General features: G+C 38.4%; 1 protein-coding gene across 8 annotated transcripts in view; it reads left to right on the top strand.

Annotated features, from left to right (window-relative positions):
- Positions 1 to 4773: 4773 nt before the first annotated feature.
- The window catches only part of mbnl2 (muscleblind-like splicing regulator 2), a 95202-nt gene continuing 86527 nt past the window's right edge, over positions 4774 to 13448 (top strand). For 6 of the 8 annotated variants that reach the window (XM_073842059.1, XM_073842057.1, XM_073842055.1 and 3 more), the window contains exon 1: positions 4774 to 4998. The gene's annotated coding sequence lies outside the window, so the exon portion shown is untranslated. Of the gene's footprint in view, positions 4999 to 10626; positions 10838 to 13448 lie in introns of those variants that run through there. The other 2 variants (XM_073842053.1, XM_073842052.1) reach the window with 2 other exon arrangements.

Below are 13448 nucleotides of genomic sequence, written 5' to 3'. Positions count from 1 at the left end.
GTATAAAAAGCTTAGACTGTGACTGTCACTTAAACTGACAACCATTGGGAGAGTATTAAAAGGTCACTCTGTGTTTGAAATGAAATTCACACACCGAGTGCAATGTAGTAGGATTTTTATGAATCGATGTGGTGGGGTTTGGTGAGCGTTTAAAGCTCAAAGCCACGGACGGATGACCTTTCAACAGAGAAGCTTAACCAGCGAACCTCCTTTACATCTCACCGCCAGCGAAGCTTTGACTCACATCAAAACAACTCCCGAAATGGCCATTTGAATCACGTTCTGACTCTCTTACTAATGGCTATTTATTTTCAGATGAAGGTTCGATGTGCTGTGTTAAAATTTAATGGGCCTTAAATTTAGCAACAGAATGTTATTCCACGTCCTGTTGATCGTTCAAGGTGGCGCGTCTGATGCACTTTGCCAAAATGGAGATGATGCACAAGTCTGGAATTAGCACTCATCTCTGGAGGTCTATTTAGACTCTTACTCGACATAATAAGCCGCCGTTTGTCTCTCCGCACCTCCTCGAATAATGCTATTTCACATGACGGCGAGAGACCGCACTTAGGTCATTATGGCCGCATTCAACAGCTCCCTACCAACGCTGGGCTGAACGGAAGGAATGTTTCGCCAAGAATTGTTTTCAACTTTTGGTGATTTGCACATTGTGCGCTTGTGTAACTCGGCTAATCCCAGAGGAGATCGCGGTGATGATGTTTATGTTTGCGGATGTCTGCCGAACACTGGGAAGGGTTTGGGAGGAAGTCGCGCTCAGCAGTTATGGGTTTGAGGAATGCTGATTGAGATCTTTTGCACAATTGCAACACTGTTGTTGCTTCAGTTTAAAATAAGCTATGACATATTTAAAGCCAAATGCAGTGGCACAATGTGCTAATTGGACGGATGTGAAATATTGGAAGCATGAAAACTGACATTAATTGAAGATCCTCCTACATGGCTTGAAGTGCTGAATTTCTGTATTACACTCTTAAAATGGTTCCAACTATTTTTGGTTTCCTAAAGAACCCTTAGTGATTAGTTCTTAAACATTAGTTATTTTCTTTTCTTAGTGTGAAGAACATTGTATTATCTAAAGAACCTTTTGTGCATTAAAAGGTTTCATAAATGTGATCCTGGACAACAAAACCAGTTGTAAGTGTATATTTTTGTAAAATAAGATTTATACAAAGCCAAAAGCTGAATAAATAAGCTTTCCATTGATGTATGGTTTGGTAGGATAGGACAATATTTGGCATTTGGCTGATATACAACTATTTGAAAATCTGGAATCTGAGGATGCCAAAAAAATAAATAAATAAATAAATATTGAGAAAATGCTTTTAAAGTTGTCCAAATTAGGTTCTTAGCAATACATATTACTAATCAAAAATTAAGTTTTGATATATTTACAGTAGGAAATTTACAAAATATCTTCATGGAACATGATCTTTACTTAATATCCTAATGATTTTTGGCGTAAAAAAAAATATTTTGACCCATACAATGTCTTTTTGCCTATTGCTACAAACACAGGATAATATTTATCAAATGTAGCCAATTTTTCCAAATATTACTTTAATAAAATTGGCTTATGTAAATGTAAGAGTCACTTATAGGGGCCGTTCACACAGAACACGTTTTTCTATTTAAATGTGCAATTCTTTTTTAATGGTTTTCTATGTAAATATGCGCCAAAAGGACATATATGTGGCGTTTGCATCTTGTGTTTTTTTGCAGCATATCACACATGAGCACTGTTTTTAAGACGTTAAAAGAATTTCAACTTTTACAAGCAGCGCCACTCTGTTTGAACAGCCCCTTGAAAATAAAAGTTATTTATTGGCATAAAGAACTTTTAGCCTCCATGGAACTTTCCATTCCACAAAAGAATCTTTATAGTGAAAAAAGGTTATTAAAATTCTAAGAAAACAGGGGTTTCTTTTAAGAAATTTTCTTTGGTGAATCCATAATCATTCTTTTATAGCACTGCTGTGAAACCCCCCTTTCGGATGCTTTATTTTTGAGAGTTTAAACAAATATTTTCATAGCCAATTTAAAAAAAAAAAATGATCAAATTTATGCTACTTTTACCAAAGATTACTTTAATAAAATAGGTTTATCTACATGTAACATTCACTCTTAGGGGCCGTTCACACAGAGCATGTTTTGCTTTTAAATGTGCACATTTTTTAAACAATTGTTTTTCTATATAAATATGCGCAAAACAGACATATATGTTGCGCTTGCATCTTGCATTTTTTGCAGCATCTCACACAGAATTTCAACTTTTACTTGCAGCTCCTCTCCAAAACAGTCGACCAATCAGAAGACCCTGCAGACGGGGCAAGTGTTGCAAACTTTTGTTTACATAGAAAGGCAACTTGTGTGCTGTAATTTTTTTTTATTTTTTATAAACCATTCCTTAATGTGGCGTCTCGCATTTTTAGACACAAGGACACGTTCTGTATGAACGGCCCCTTAAGAATATGATCTTTATTGGCATAAAGAACCTTTAGCATCCATAGAACTTCCAAAAAAGGTTCTTTATAGTGAGAAAAATGTTATTAAAATTCTAAGAAAACAAAAGGTTCTTTTAAAAACTGTTGACTGGAAACGTATTTGGGAAAGCCAGAATGATTCTTCCATAGCACTGCTGTGAAAACCTCCTTTTGGAGGCTTTATTTTTGAGAGTGTTGACACTAATTTTCCACAGCACACCAAACCCAGCAGCCGGCCACTACTGGATGAGGTGACTGGGTTCTGACTTCTAATAATTTAATTTGCTCATGGCATGTGCACTGGAGAAAGTAATAGTATCAGTGAGTTCCGGTTCATTCTAGAAATGTTTCTGACACACTCCTCCCATCTTCTGCTTACAAGAAGAAAATCCAGATGTGCTCTAACCAGCCTCAATCAAAAGAGTGAATTGTCATCAAATCAATATCCTTCAGTCTGTCAGGTTATTTAGTGTACTTAGACATATAACGGGCTATATGATAAGCAACCATCCTCGTAATACCTATCAATACATATTTGCAATCATTTATTTCTTTGCAACTTCTAAAGTTGCCATTCAGTCACCTTTAAGTCGACGTTAATTGATGATCTGCCAACCTAATGACTTTTCTCGGGGGTGGAAATGTCGGCACATCAATTATTTCAATGCAGAAAGTGTCGATTAAAAGTTCGCCAAGTGCTAATACATCACAATTGTTAGCTCAGATGTCCTAATAAATGACATATTAATTTTTCTGCAGTTTTTTCTTTTGAGGTAGATGACTTTCTCAGTTTTCAGTGTTCAAATAGTACTTTCACAAATGCAAAACCTTTGAGATGATTAATAATTGTATAGTATGCAAACATAAACTTTTATTTTGAATCGATTAATCGCAACTAGTCATTTTTCAGCTCTAATTTCAAGTGGAAAGAGATGAGCTAGAAAACAAATACATCTTTATAGCCCACATCTATTTGTAGTCCTTCACTTTCCAACAGGGAATGGCAAACAAAACATTAATTTTACGTTTATTAGTTTTCTTTATTATGTTCATAAGAGATTACATTTAATTACTTTATGAGGTTCTTGTTTGATTATGCTATTGAAACGTTTGTCCAGTTACTCCAAAGTGATAACATATAAATGAACTGCTTTTACTTCGATAATTGAAATTATTTTACATTTTATGACTAACCTCTTTGCTCCATTTTCTATTACGCATTTACATACGTATATCTACATTTCAGCTTTTTTAAAAATATAGATGTTAATTTCAAAAGCCAAGATCTGTGCTGTTTTAACAGTTTTGTACATGTCTTAAGTAGCATGGGTATGTCTTGTAGCAATAGCCAGAAATACACTGTATGGGTCTAAATTATCGATTTTTCTTTTATGCCAAAAATCATTAGGACATTACGTAAGGATCATGTTTCATGAAGATATTTTGTAAATTTCCTACCATAAATATATCAAAACTTAATTTCTGATTAGTACATTGCTAAGAACTTGCGTCTCAGCCAAATATTGTTCTATCCTAAAAAAATCATACATCAATGGAAACCTTATTTATTCAGACCCTTATGACTAGTTTTGTAGTCCAGGGTCATTTCTCCCTTATTTTTTGGTTCTGACGCACCATTATTTAATCGTTTGGCATTTTAGATTGTTGTTGCGTAATCTATCTCCCATAAACCCGCCCCCAAAGTCTATAATTTATTATTATGGATTACTTTAATTGCTGTCATTACTTTTCAATTATGCACTTCCGGTCTTCATCTTAAAAGTAATAACTTGCATGGGGGCCTGTGGGCACACAGGGCTCTCACTCACTATCCTGACGTGTAAACTGTTGCGGATTCAGCCATCTGAATCTAATCGTCACCATCTAAGATGAACAACAGGCCTTCAGCTTGTTGATTTAACAGCACTGTAGCCCACATCCATTGTACCCTCGGGAGATTCACTGTTGTTTCCACGGCAACAAGCAGACCCTTGCCCTTCCCAGGGCTCCTGACATTCATTCGGACTGAACCAACTCAGACTGTAAATAGGGGGGAATTAACACCACTGACATGATAAGTCTTCTGATTAGATATTATAAGCTGCACATAAACAGCACCTTTTTAATTCTTTGAAACATATAAATGACTAAATTAAATATATGGAATGAATTCACTGAATAGTTAATGTTACAAAGTAGCAACCTCCCCCCTTTCCCGGTCACATGACTTGGTCCCTCCTCCCACGAGCTGTCAGAGCAGCTTGTTGCACGACCAGCTTCTTGGTAAACTAACTTGAGTTCGGCGTTAAAATCTAAACCAGCTGCCTGACAAATTGCGCTTCGCGGGGACCGACGAGAATGTTCTTTTCGGTTGAGAACCAAGCCTTAATTTCCTTGACTTAACGAGTCGTTTGCCGCAGTTTCCATCGAGCTCTTTTGCCGTCTGCGTGATTTGTGGTCAAGAAACAGCACAGCGGCGGCAGGTCATGGTAACCAGGTAAGCAGCAGGTTCAATCGAGCGTTTTTAAGGTGTCGAGAGAGATACTTGTTAACCGCAGAGTGTTTATTGTCGATACAGTGTGTCAAATGTAAATACAGTGTTTGTCATTGCAGAGAGTAGCGTTGGGATCGTCGCTCAGTGATGTCGACATGGGTTTGGTAAATGCGTGTTTCCTTGATGTTTCCGACCGAGGAATAATAAATAGTCCTAGAAAATAAGACAGAGCGTCAGAAGTTTTCACGTTTACGTGAAATGCCTACCAGCTAGAACGGCAACGCTGGCGTGCTGGGCCGTCGTAAAATCACCGTGACATTGAATCTCCTAAAATCGATGGAAAATACGCGTTGACAGCTCATTCTTCAGGATTGTTTTAGTTGACAGCTGTTGCCTTTTTTCCCGCGTCATCGCTCCGTTACTTCGTGAGGGGAATTTAAATCAAGTCAGTTTATAACCGTTACGCGTAATTTCATCCGAATATGATATAACGACTTGAAGAGTTTGTTTCGTAGTGTCAAACAGAATAGAAATGATGTTAGCTTGGATGATGCATTCTTTAAAAATGCTAAAAAGAAAAATCAACGTTGGCTGCTGATATTTCAGTTTATATTTTGTCTTAGCGTCATCGTTCTGTGAAGATTATTTATTCGAATTTTCGCGTCAGGGTATAAATCGGCGGAGCTAAGAAATAATCGGTTCGATGTTTGAAGGACTAGCAAAGACAACACGTATAATAGCAAGAGAGATTTTACTCAAGACTTTACTTGCTCAAGTTGATACTGGTCGTTTTCCCGCGTCATCGCTGCGTGAGGAGAATTAAAAATCGACTAAATCACGCCAGTTAATAAACCACCTGGAAATCTTTGGATCAGTTCTATCTAGGACAGTTACTTGATAGGTACATATTGACATAAGGTTCACCCATCAAGACTAGTCTAGTCTCGTCATGAAACCGCTCCCAAATCGCGCGCCACACCCCGTGCGCGCGCTGAGCACGTGAGAGGCCGACAACTAGTGCGTTATAACCATCATCATAACGCTTCCATTATGAACGCAGCTGGCTATGCGTCACGCGTTTGCGTTCTAATTTAGTCTGGTTTCAGAAGATGGCATGAGGAAAAAGTGTACCACATGTAATTCATAGCATCATGTTGTTATGGTCTTATCATGGTACTGTGAACCAAACAAGTATTTGTACTTAACTGAGATACGAAGGTGAGTTACTTGAGAAAGTGCTGAGAGACATAGATATGGAAGAGGATATATGCTAAGATGCTTTGCTAAATCTCAATAAGCATAATGCACGTATGACCCAAATAACAATCTAATTCCATGATCTCATTTTTATTTGCTCTCGCAGCAGGTACTGCACCTTTCTCGTTGTTTTAGTAAATTAAGCCTCTGTCTGATAGTCTGCGCATCCTGGCTGTTCAACGCAGGATAATGGTTTGTGCTCAGTGAGGATGTCTAATGGGGGTAATTAGTTACCTTTGGGTTTTAGAAACCAGCGTTGTTTAGTTTTGCATCACAGTGTAGATGTGTTTTAAAAACAGAGCAGAGATCTTTAATGAGTTGTGTAAGGAATGAAAATGTTAATTGTGAGTCAACGTAGTATTGCATTTTAATTTGCTCAAGTTATGCAAAATTCATTCATTCTCTTTCACATCATAATGCTAAAGCTATTGTTGTGCAAACTACTGTATATAGGCTACTGTAAATGCATTCATTTGGTGCAATATGCGTGCATGCGTAGGCTATGTTCTAGGATTTTGTATTTGCATCAGGCCTGTCCCAAGCAAAACCTTTCAGTGAATACTTACTGATGTTGTCTTTTTGCATTTCCATTATTAATTTAGCAAATGCTTTACACACAATGCTGCTTGCAAAGGAAAAATGCAAGGAGCTTTTATGAGAGACTCTCGAAAATCTGTCAAATAGCATCATCGTGACAGATCGGCATTCTGCTAGGAATCGATTACAGTCTGAAACGGAAAGCTCAGAGGTGGTTTACATTTCTGTAGAACATTAACAATGTGACACATTTGATAAAGCAATCATTAAACGAGCTTGAAATCGTGATATGTAATAAAATAGCTGTATTAGTCAGAGCTGCCTCAGTAAATGAGGAGATCTAGAAGTTGTATATCAAATATTTAGGCTTAATGTCTCAATCTGTAAACAATTAGATATGCTTAACGTCCTCTCCCAAGGGAATCCATGGGTTTTGGTTTATATCAGCAATGATGTCAAGATGCATGCATCCATTTTCTATTAAAATAGCATTGCCTAATCTTATAAATTGGTAGACACTAGTAGATCAAAGCAAACAAATAAACCGGTATAATTTTCTGACAGAATTGTTTGCCGTTCCGCCTCGATTATATATGCCAAATGAGCAATTTGAGCAATAAACAACATTACACCAGTAGGCCTGTTTAGTGTAATCACACAGAGTTGACTGTCAGGGTTATCAGGGTTAGTTGGCAGGCGCGTTGAGCGAGCGTGTGTCTCGCCTCATTGACGTTTAAGCAGTGCATTGTTTTAACATCGTTTGCCGTCGCTTTTGTAAAAGCACTTTGGCTGTCACATAATTGCAGTGTGCCTGCGGGAACGTGAGCCCCTAAAAGCAGGAGGCTACAGCTGTTCTATTGATTTGGATGGAAACATTGTGAAGCGGCGTCTGACTCATCACTTCTAGCCCACTGCATCATCCCTCACGTGACGCCGAGAGGCTTCCTGTCACGAAGGTAGGGGAGGGGAGGACGTGTCCTCGTCGCCCTACGGTAACGATGCTCATTGTCATAGCGATGGGTTGCCAGGGGATGCAGAGACCTTGGAGGCAGGCAGAGCTGCCGCGTTTGACGGAGGTGTTAGACGTGCGAGAGAATTCAAAGTCTGTCTTTGTTGCCGCAACACAAACACTTCCTTGAGTGCAGAGAGGCTTTGAAACGGCCTTGAAGGAGTCGTTTTGCTCATAAATGCAGATTTTGTCATCATTTACTCGGCCCTGTAGAATTCCAAACTTGTGGTTTTCGCTTTCATTTGTGATACTGAAAAGAAGTCAGTGGGAAGAAAGTTCATGCAGCTCTTTTCCTTGCACGCAAAGTGCATGGTTATTGAACCTGTCAAGTTCAAAAGGACAAAAAAGCAGGAGAGTATACTGTAGTCTTCTCAAGTCGTATGATAGATTTGAATGAGGAAAAGAGTGAAATTAATGCAGATGTTTAATGATATCTTCCTCTTCGCAATTTTTTTTTGTAATTTAAAAAAAAAAATCCAAGTAGTTTTTATTAATTCTTATTTCTGTTTTAGATATTTGAGTAGGGCTGTCGCGGTTAAGGAATTTCCCTTGCGGTAATTTTGAGTGGCTCAGTAGCGCAGTATGCGGTATTACCGCCATATATAATATATATATATATATTTATAATTGTGTGTAGGCTGTTACAATGTAAGGTCATATTCAGGAATCAATAAACCGAAACCAAATCGCGTTGATATATGAAGTGAAGTAAACAGTACTTAAATAGAAACCTAGCCAGAAAGAAATGCAAATTTTGAAGAAAAATGTCAGACATACTTAGAGGCTTTGCATCTGAAATCTTCGTATATATAAGCGCGCACCCTCGAGTCTGACTGGACAAGAGACTTTCTGTCAGTATTTTACCTGCGTGTTCTAGGGCGAGCTGTCAGTCAGTGCAGTTTCTTTTTACGCCACAAGATGGAGGCAAGAGACTATCTTTGAGTAAGTCTTTAAACCGTTCATTCAACTACACGTTCAAAAACGCTTATTTATTCAAAGAGAGACGTAATGAAACACAATGTTGAAATCATTTTAACTTTAATCGCCACTTTTAAAGGCTCAGCTGACCAGCAGAGCATCGATGTTAAGACAGAGATTTCACTTTCCTTGGACATGACAAGCTAGTTTCACATACATACCTGACTCGATCTGAAAGACAGACGCAGGTAGTCGCACAAGCTCAGTCGATCTCTCTCTCATTCGCTGTCTGTTTAGGCATGTTAAGTGCATATCTACTGAGCCTCATAATAAACACATTATGTTATCATTACTAACTTATTACTAATTTACTATTCAGCACACAGGCATTAAGTGAGAAGGGCAAATCCTTAGGAAAAAAGAAAACAGGCAAATATCGCGGTTGCTGCGGTTGTTGCATTCCTCTGCGGTTATGCACGTCAATAGCGCGGTATTGCGATATTGCGGTTATCGTGACAGCCCTTTGAGTACATCAGCTTAAACCTAATTAAATTAAGAAATATTGCTTTGGCAACTAGTTAAATTGTTTTTGTTTGTTTTTGGTTTGTTTTTTATTTATTTATTTAAAAAACACCTTACCAGGAACGGTGAGCAGTTTTACTATAATACTATGTTTTTTTAGTAGTATTTAAATTTGTTTTTATTTTTGAATTTTCCATTTTTGTTTTAATTTTAGTTAAAGGTTTAGTCAATTTTTTTTGTATTTTATTTTATTTTTATTTTTATTAATTAATTAATTATTATTATTTTTTATGTGTCCGTTGAGTTTATTAACTTTTATTTCTGTTGTATTTTTTATTTTTATTTTTCTATTTGATCCAAGTTAAACTAAGTTAAAATGAGAAATACTGCCTTGGCAACTAGCTAAATAAATACATACATACAATACATACATACATAAGTCATAGTAAGTATGTATGTGTATTTTTGTATAAAAAAAATAAAAATATAAAATGTAATATGTGTTTTATATTATATAAAATGTTTTTTTTTTAATATTTTGTTTTATTTTAGTTAACATTCATATTGTTATAAAATTATATAAATTTTATTTATATATAGATTTTATATATAACTTATATTTTTAAATTATTTTAATTAAAATGTATAAGTTATAAAAATAATTTAACTTTTTTCTTTTTATATTTTATATATAAAATATATTTTTGTTTTTAGATTCAGTTAACTATAATAACCTTATGATGTCTAAAATCAGGCTTCCATCTGCGCAAATGATAAAAAAAAACAACTTTTTGTTTGTCACTTGTTTTTTATTTTTCTCTTCCATCCACGCTGAAAATGTATTGGACCAACATCCCGCTTGAACTTTTAAAAGTGACAATGATTATGAAAGTCTTGGGCTACTTTTATGTTGCTTTTATTGTGTTTTTCTCCTTTTTGGAGCATTACGCATTCAGATTTGCATTACACAGAAGGAAGAAACCCAGGGTTGGAGCAGCTTTTCTTTCAAAGTGCCAAATTTGTCCACACTTCTTGTTTATAAAACATTTCCATTCCTCTTCGTCACAGTGTAGAGTTTAGGAAAGTTGGGGAAAAGATATCAATCCTCTGTTGCCAGGGCGTAAAAATGGGGGAATACCTCCAAGTTCAGCATTCAGGAGCCTGTCATCGGAAGCTCTGAGGTCAGCCTGCCAGTTTGGGGAAACTCGGCCAACAACAGAGCCTCAGAGAGGGAATGCGGGATGCTATTGGCTAGACTGCGGATGGGCGGCCTCTTGCTGGAGGCAGTCTGGCAGGAAGGGGTTGGTTGCAGGAGAGGAGGGGGGGGGGGGTGGGAATGGCTGGAAATGTTTCAGCCAGATAGTTGAGCAGCGAGCAGACGCGCTGGTGCTTTCTGCGCTGTTGCTGAGAGAAAATCCCCGTCTCGGCATGGGCCGCCAGCTCACGGCTTTTCATAGGGAATGACTACGGTTCACGTGCTCGTTATATACCGGGAGAGTGTGAAGTGAAGGAGTCGGATCGCCGCACCAGGTGAGCGGGAGAGACAGAAAGAGAGAGAGGGAGACGTGGAGAGGAAGGAGGCTTCGTTATTCCAGCAAGGTGGGAGGAGTAGGGAACATTTTATCCTTTAAAGTTCCTGTTTTTCCCAACACGAGGAATTTGCTGCAATGTGCTGCATGCGGGCTGGGGTGTGGAACGAGAGGGAGGGAAATCTGAGAGGAGGTGTGGAGTTGTGTCAGTAAGTTACTCTGCCTTTAACCCATGTGTATCCCAAATTTTTCTTTTTGTTGGAAAACATCTGTAAAGTAGTTTCAGTACAATGAGTGATTTGTGTGAAACCGAAGGCATAATTTTGCATTTTACAAATATTTTTCGAATCTAAATCATTCCCGAAAAGGTAATGGTCCAGTTGGATTACCAACGGCTTTATGCAAATTTAATGAACGCCAGTGTCGTTCACGTTGGCCTGATCAGACCTCCAGACTTTAAAAGAGCAGGACCTGCGGCGTGGCAGGAAAAGGCCGCGTTTGTGTCGAACATTTGGCAAACGTGTTGGGAGGAAGAGCGTGTTTTTTTAAAGAGAGAGACTGACTCTGCCCTTCCCGTTTAAAAAAAAAAGCATGAAAACAGTCCACTGACTCTTTATTAGCCAAACAGCGCCTTTCTGAATCGATCCGAAACACATTTAGACAGACTCCGAAAGGTAATTAGCCTGCACCTTTTAAGGCTTTACAACTGCCAGGCGTGTTTCGTGAACAAATTACCCTTTATTATGAGACTATTTTAGTGGGGGCGCCGTATTGCGCACTTGTAAAGAGAACCGAGACTTTGTGCCAACATCTTCACGTCAAGGCGAAACTTTCCTTGTTGAAGGGAGTGAGTATTTAAACTCAAACTCGTGGGGCAAGATATTATCCTCCTTCACCGGCTTTTAAAGGTAAGTTAGTGTCATAATTAGCTTTTTTTCCTTTGGTAAGTTGGTAAGGGATAGTTTCTGAAAACACAATGCAATGCAAATGTCTGTCAGTCGCTAAGTAGATCAGATCTCTGCCTAAATGATCTTCTTAATTAAATTGCACATTGGTTTCACACAGCCCGAGGATATGAGCGGCGTACCAGCCAGGCATGGCTGCCGTCCACCACTCTATAAATAACTAGAGACGATGATCTGGGGGATAAAAGCAGCCTTGGTGTTACGAAGATAATAACTTGGGTCACTGAGATTCAGTTTTACATTAAGGCTATTATCATATGACACACCCGTTTTTGCTGACCACATTGAATCGGGGACCGCAGCCCTTTCCAAAATGCATGTGCAAGCGATACCGTCTGTCTCCCAATCCCGTATCAAGCATTGCGGAGTTGCGGATTGTTTTAAATATGATAATTTGTTTTTAATTAGATTATTGTGCGATTGTTTATCAGAAGACGTTTCCATGATCATTTTATATTCATTTTCGCTGAATGGGATGATGCCAGCGCATGATCTAATTACTGAAACGTATGACTTGGTGAACACTTGCAGTCATTCAGCTCTTAACTATGAAGATATTAAGTTATTTTAAGTCACATGATTAAAAATGGCTGGTTGCGGTAATTTAAAGTTGTTTCCAGGTCCAGCTGTAGAAAACGTGGCCTAGTTTTGCACAGAATGAAGCAGTTACTTCCCAAACAGCTATCGCCTTGACTTTGTCCTTGGCCTCTATGATATGATCATGGCATTGTACAGAATCATTGCCAATGAAAAGCATTTTTTTCCAAAACACCCCTGCAACCAATTTCAGACTTTTTTAATTCAGTTCAGAGTTCAGAAAAATAGATGGATCCAATTGCTGCAAACAGTATCTATCATGTGTAACCAATGCTATACTGAGGTTAGGGTTAGGATTTGGGTTTAGTGTTTGTTGGGGTTTGCACTTAACCGGGTTGGGAAACTCAATCACGTCAATGGAAACCAATAACTTTATCCATTACAGGTAGGCCTGTCGCGATAGTCGATAAATCGATTAATCGCACGATAAAAAAAAATGACCTCGATAATTTTTCCGGCCGCGATAATTTCATTTGCATACTTGTTTGTTTTCCGCGACTGAATGACAACTCGCGTTTCCTTAGCGTAGGAGAAGCAAACCCTCTTGTTAGTTGCATTCTTTTGTGTGGGGAGGCGGTGCTTGTCAGTCACATGGACTTTGCGTGGGAAGGCGGGAGTGCTTGAGGCGACTGCAGAGAAGAGCAAAAAGACGAGACGCAAGTTGTGACCAGTCTTTGGTTGTGACATGGAATTGCTTTCAAAGCCAAGCGCGACAGCTGCCGTGTGGGAGCACTTCGAATTCAAACCGAATGACCGTGGTGAACCACTTAACCTGAGCGAGCCGGTATGTCACATTTGTTGTAAAACAGTATCGACTGAATGTTTAGCACAGCTGGCAACATTGCTACTCCTGAGTAGGGTTGTGACGATGAGGAAATTTCCCCACCGGTTAATCGGCACGTGACAACACCGGTAATACCGGTATCACCGTGGGGTTGGGGGTTTGCTCTTTTTTCTGCTTTTAAATAGCTTATAAATGCGTGCGTATTATACTTTCACTTTCATTTTTGCGCGAATTGGCAATTCGGCGTCAATTGTTTTAATGGACGACAACGAAACTACAAAAAAAAAAAAAAAAAAAAAAACTTTGAACCCAAAATATTGCCAAACAGGTGCTTT

This window comes from Garra rufa, chromosome 6 (genome assembly GCF_049309525.1).
Source record: "Garra rufa chromosome 6, GarRuf1.0, whole genome shotgun sequence".
NCBI lineage: Eukaryota > Metazoa > Chordata > Actinopteri > Cypriniformes > Cyprinidae > Garra > Garra rufa.
This window is presented reverse-complemented; position numbering and strand designations above follow the sequence as displayed.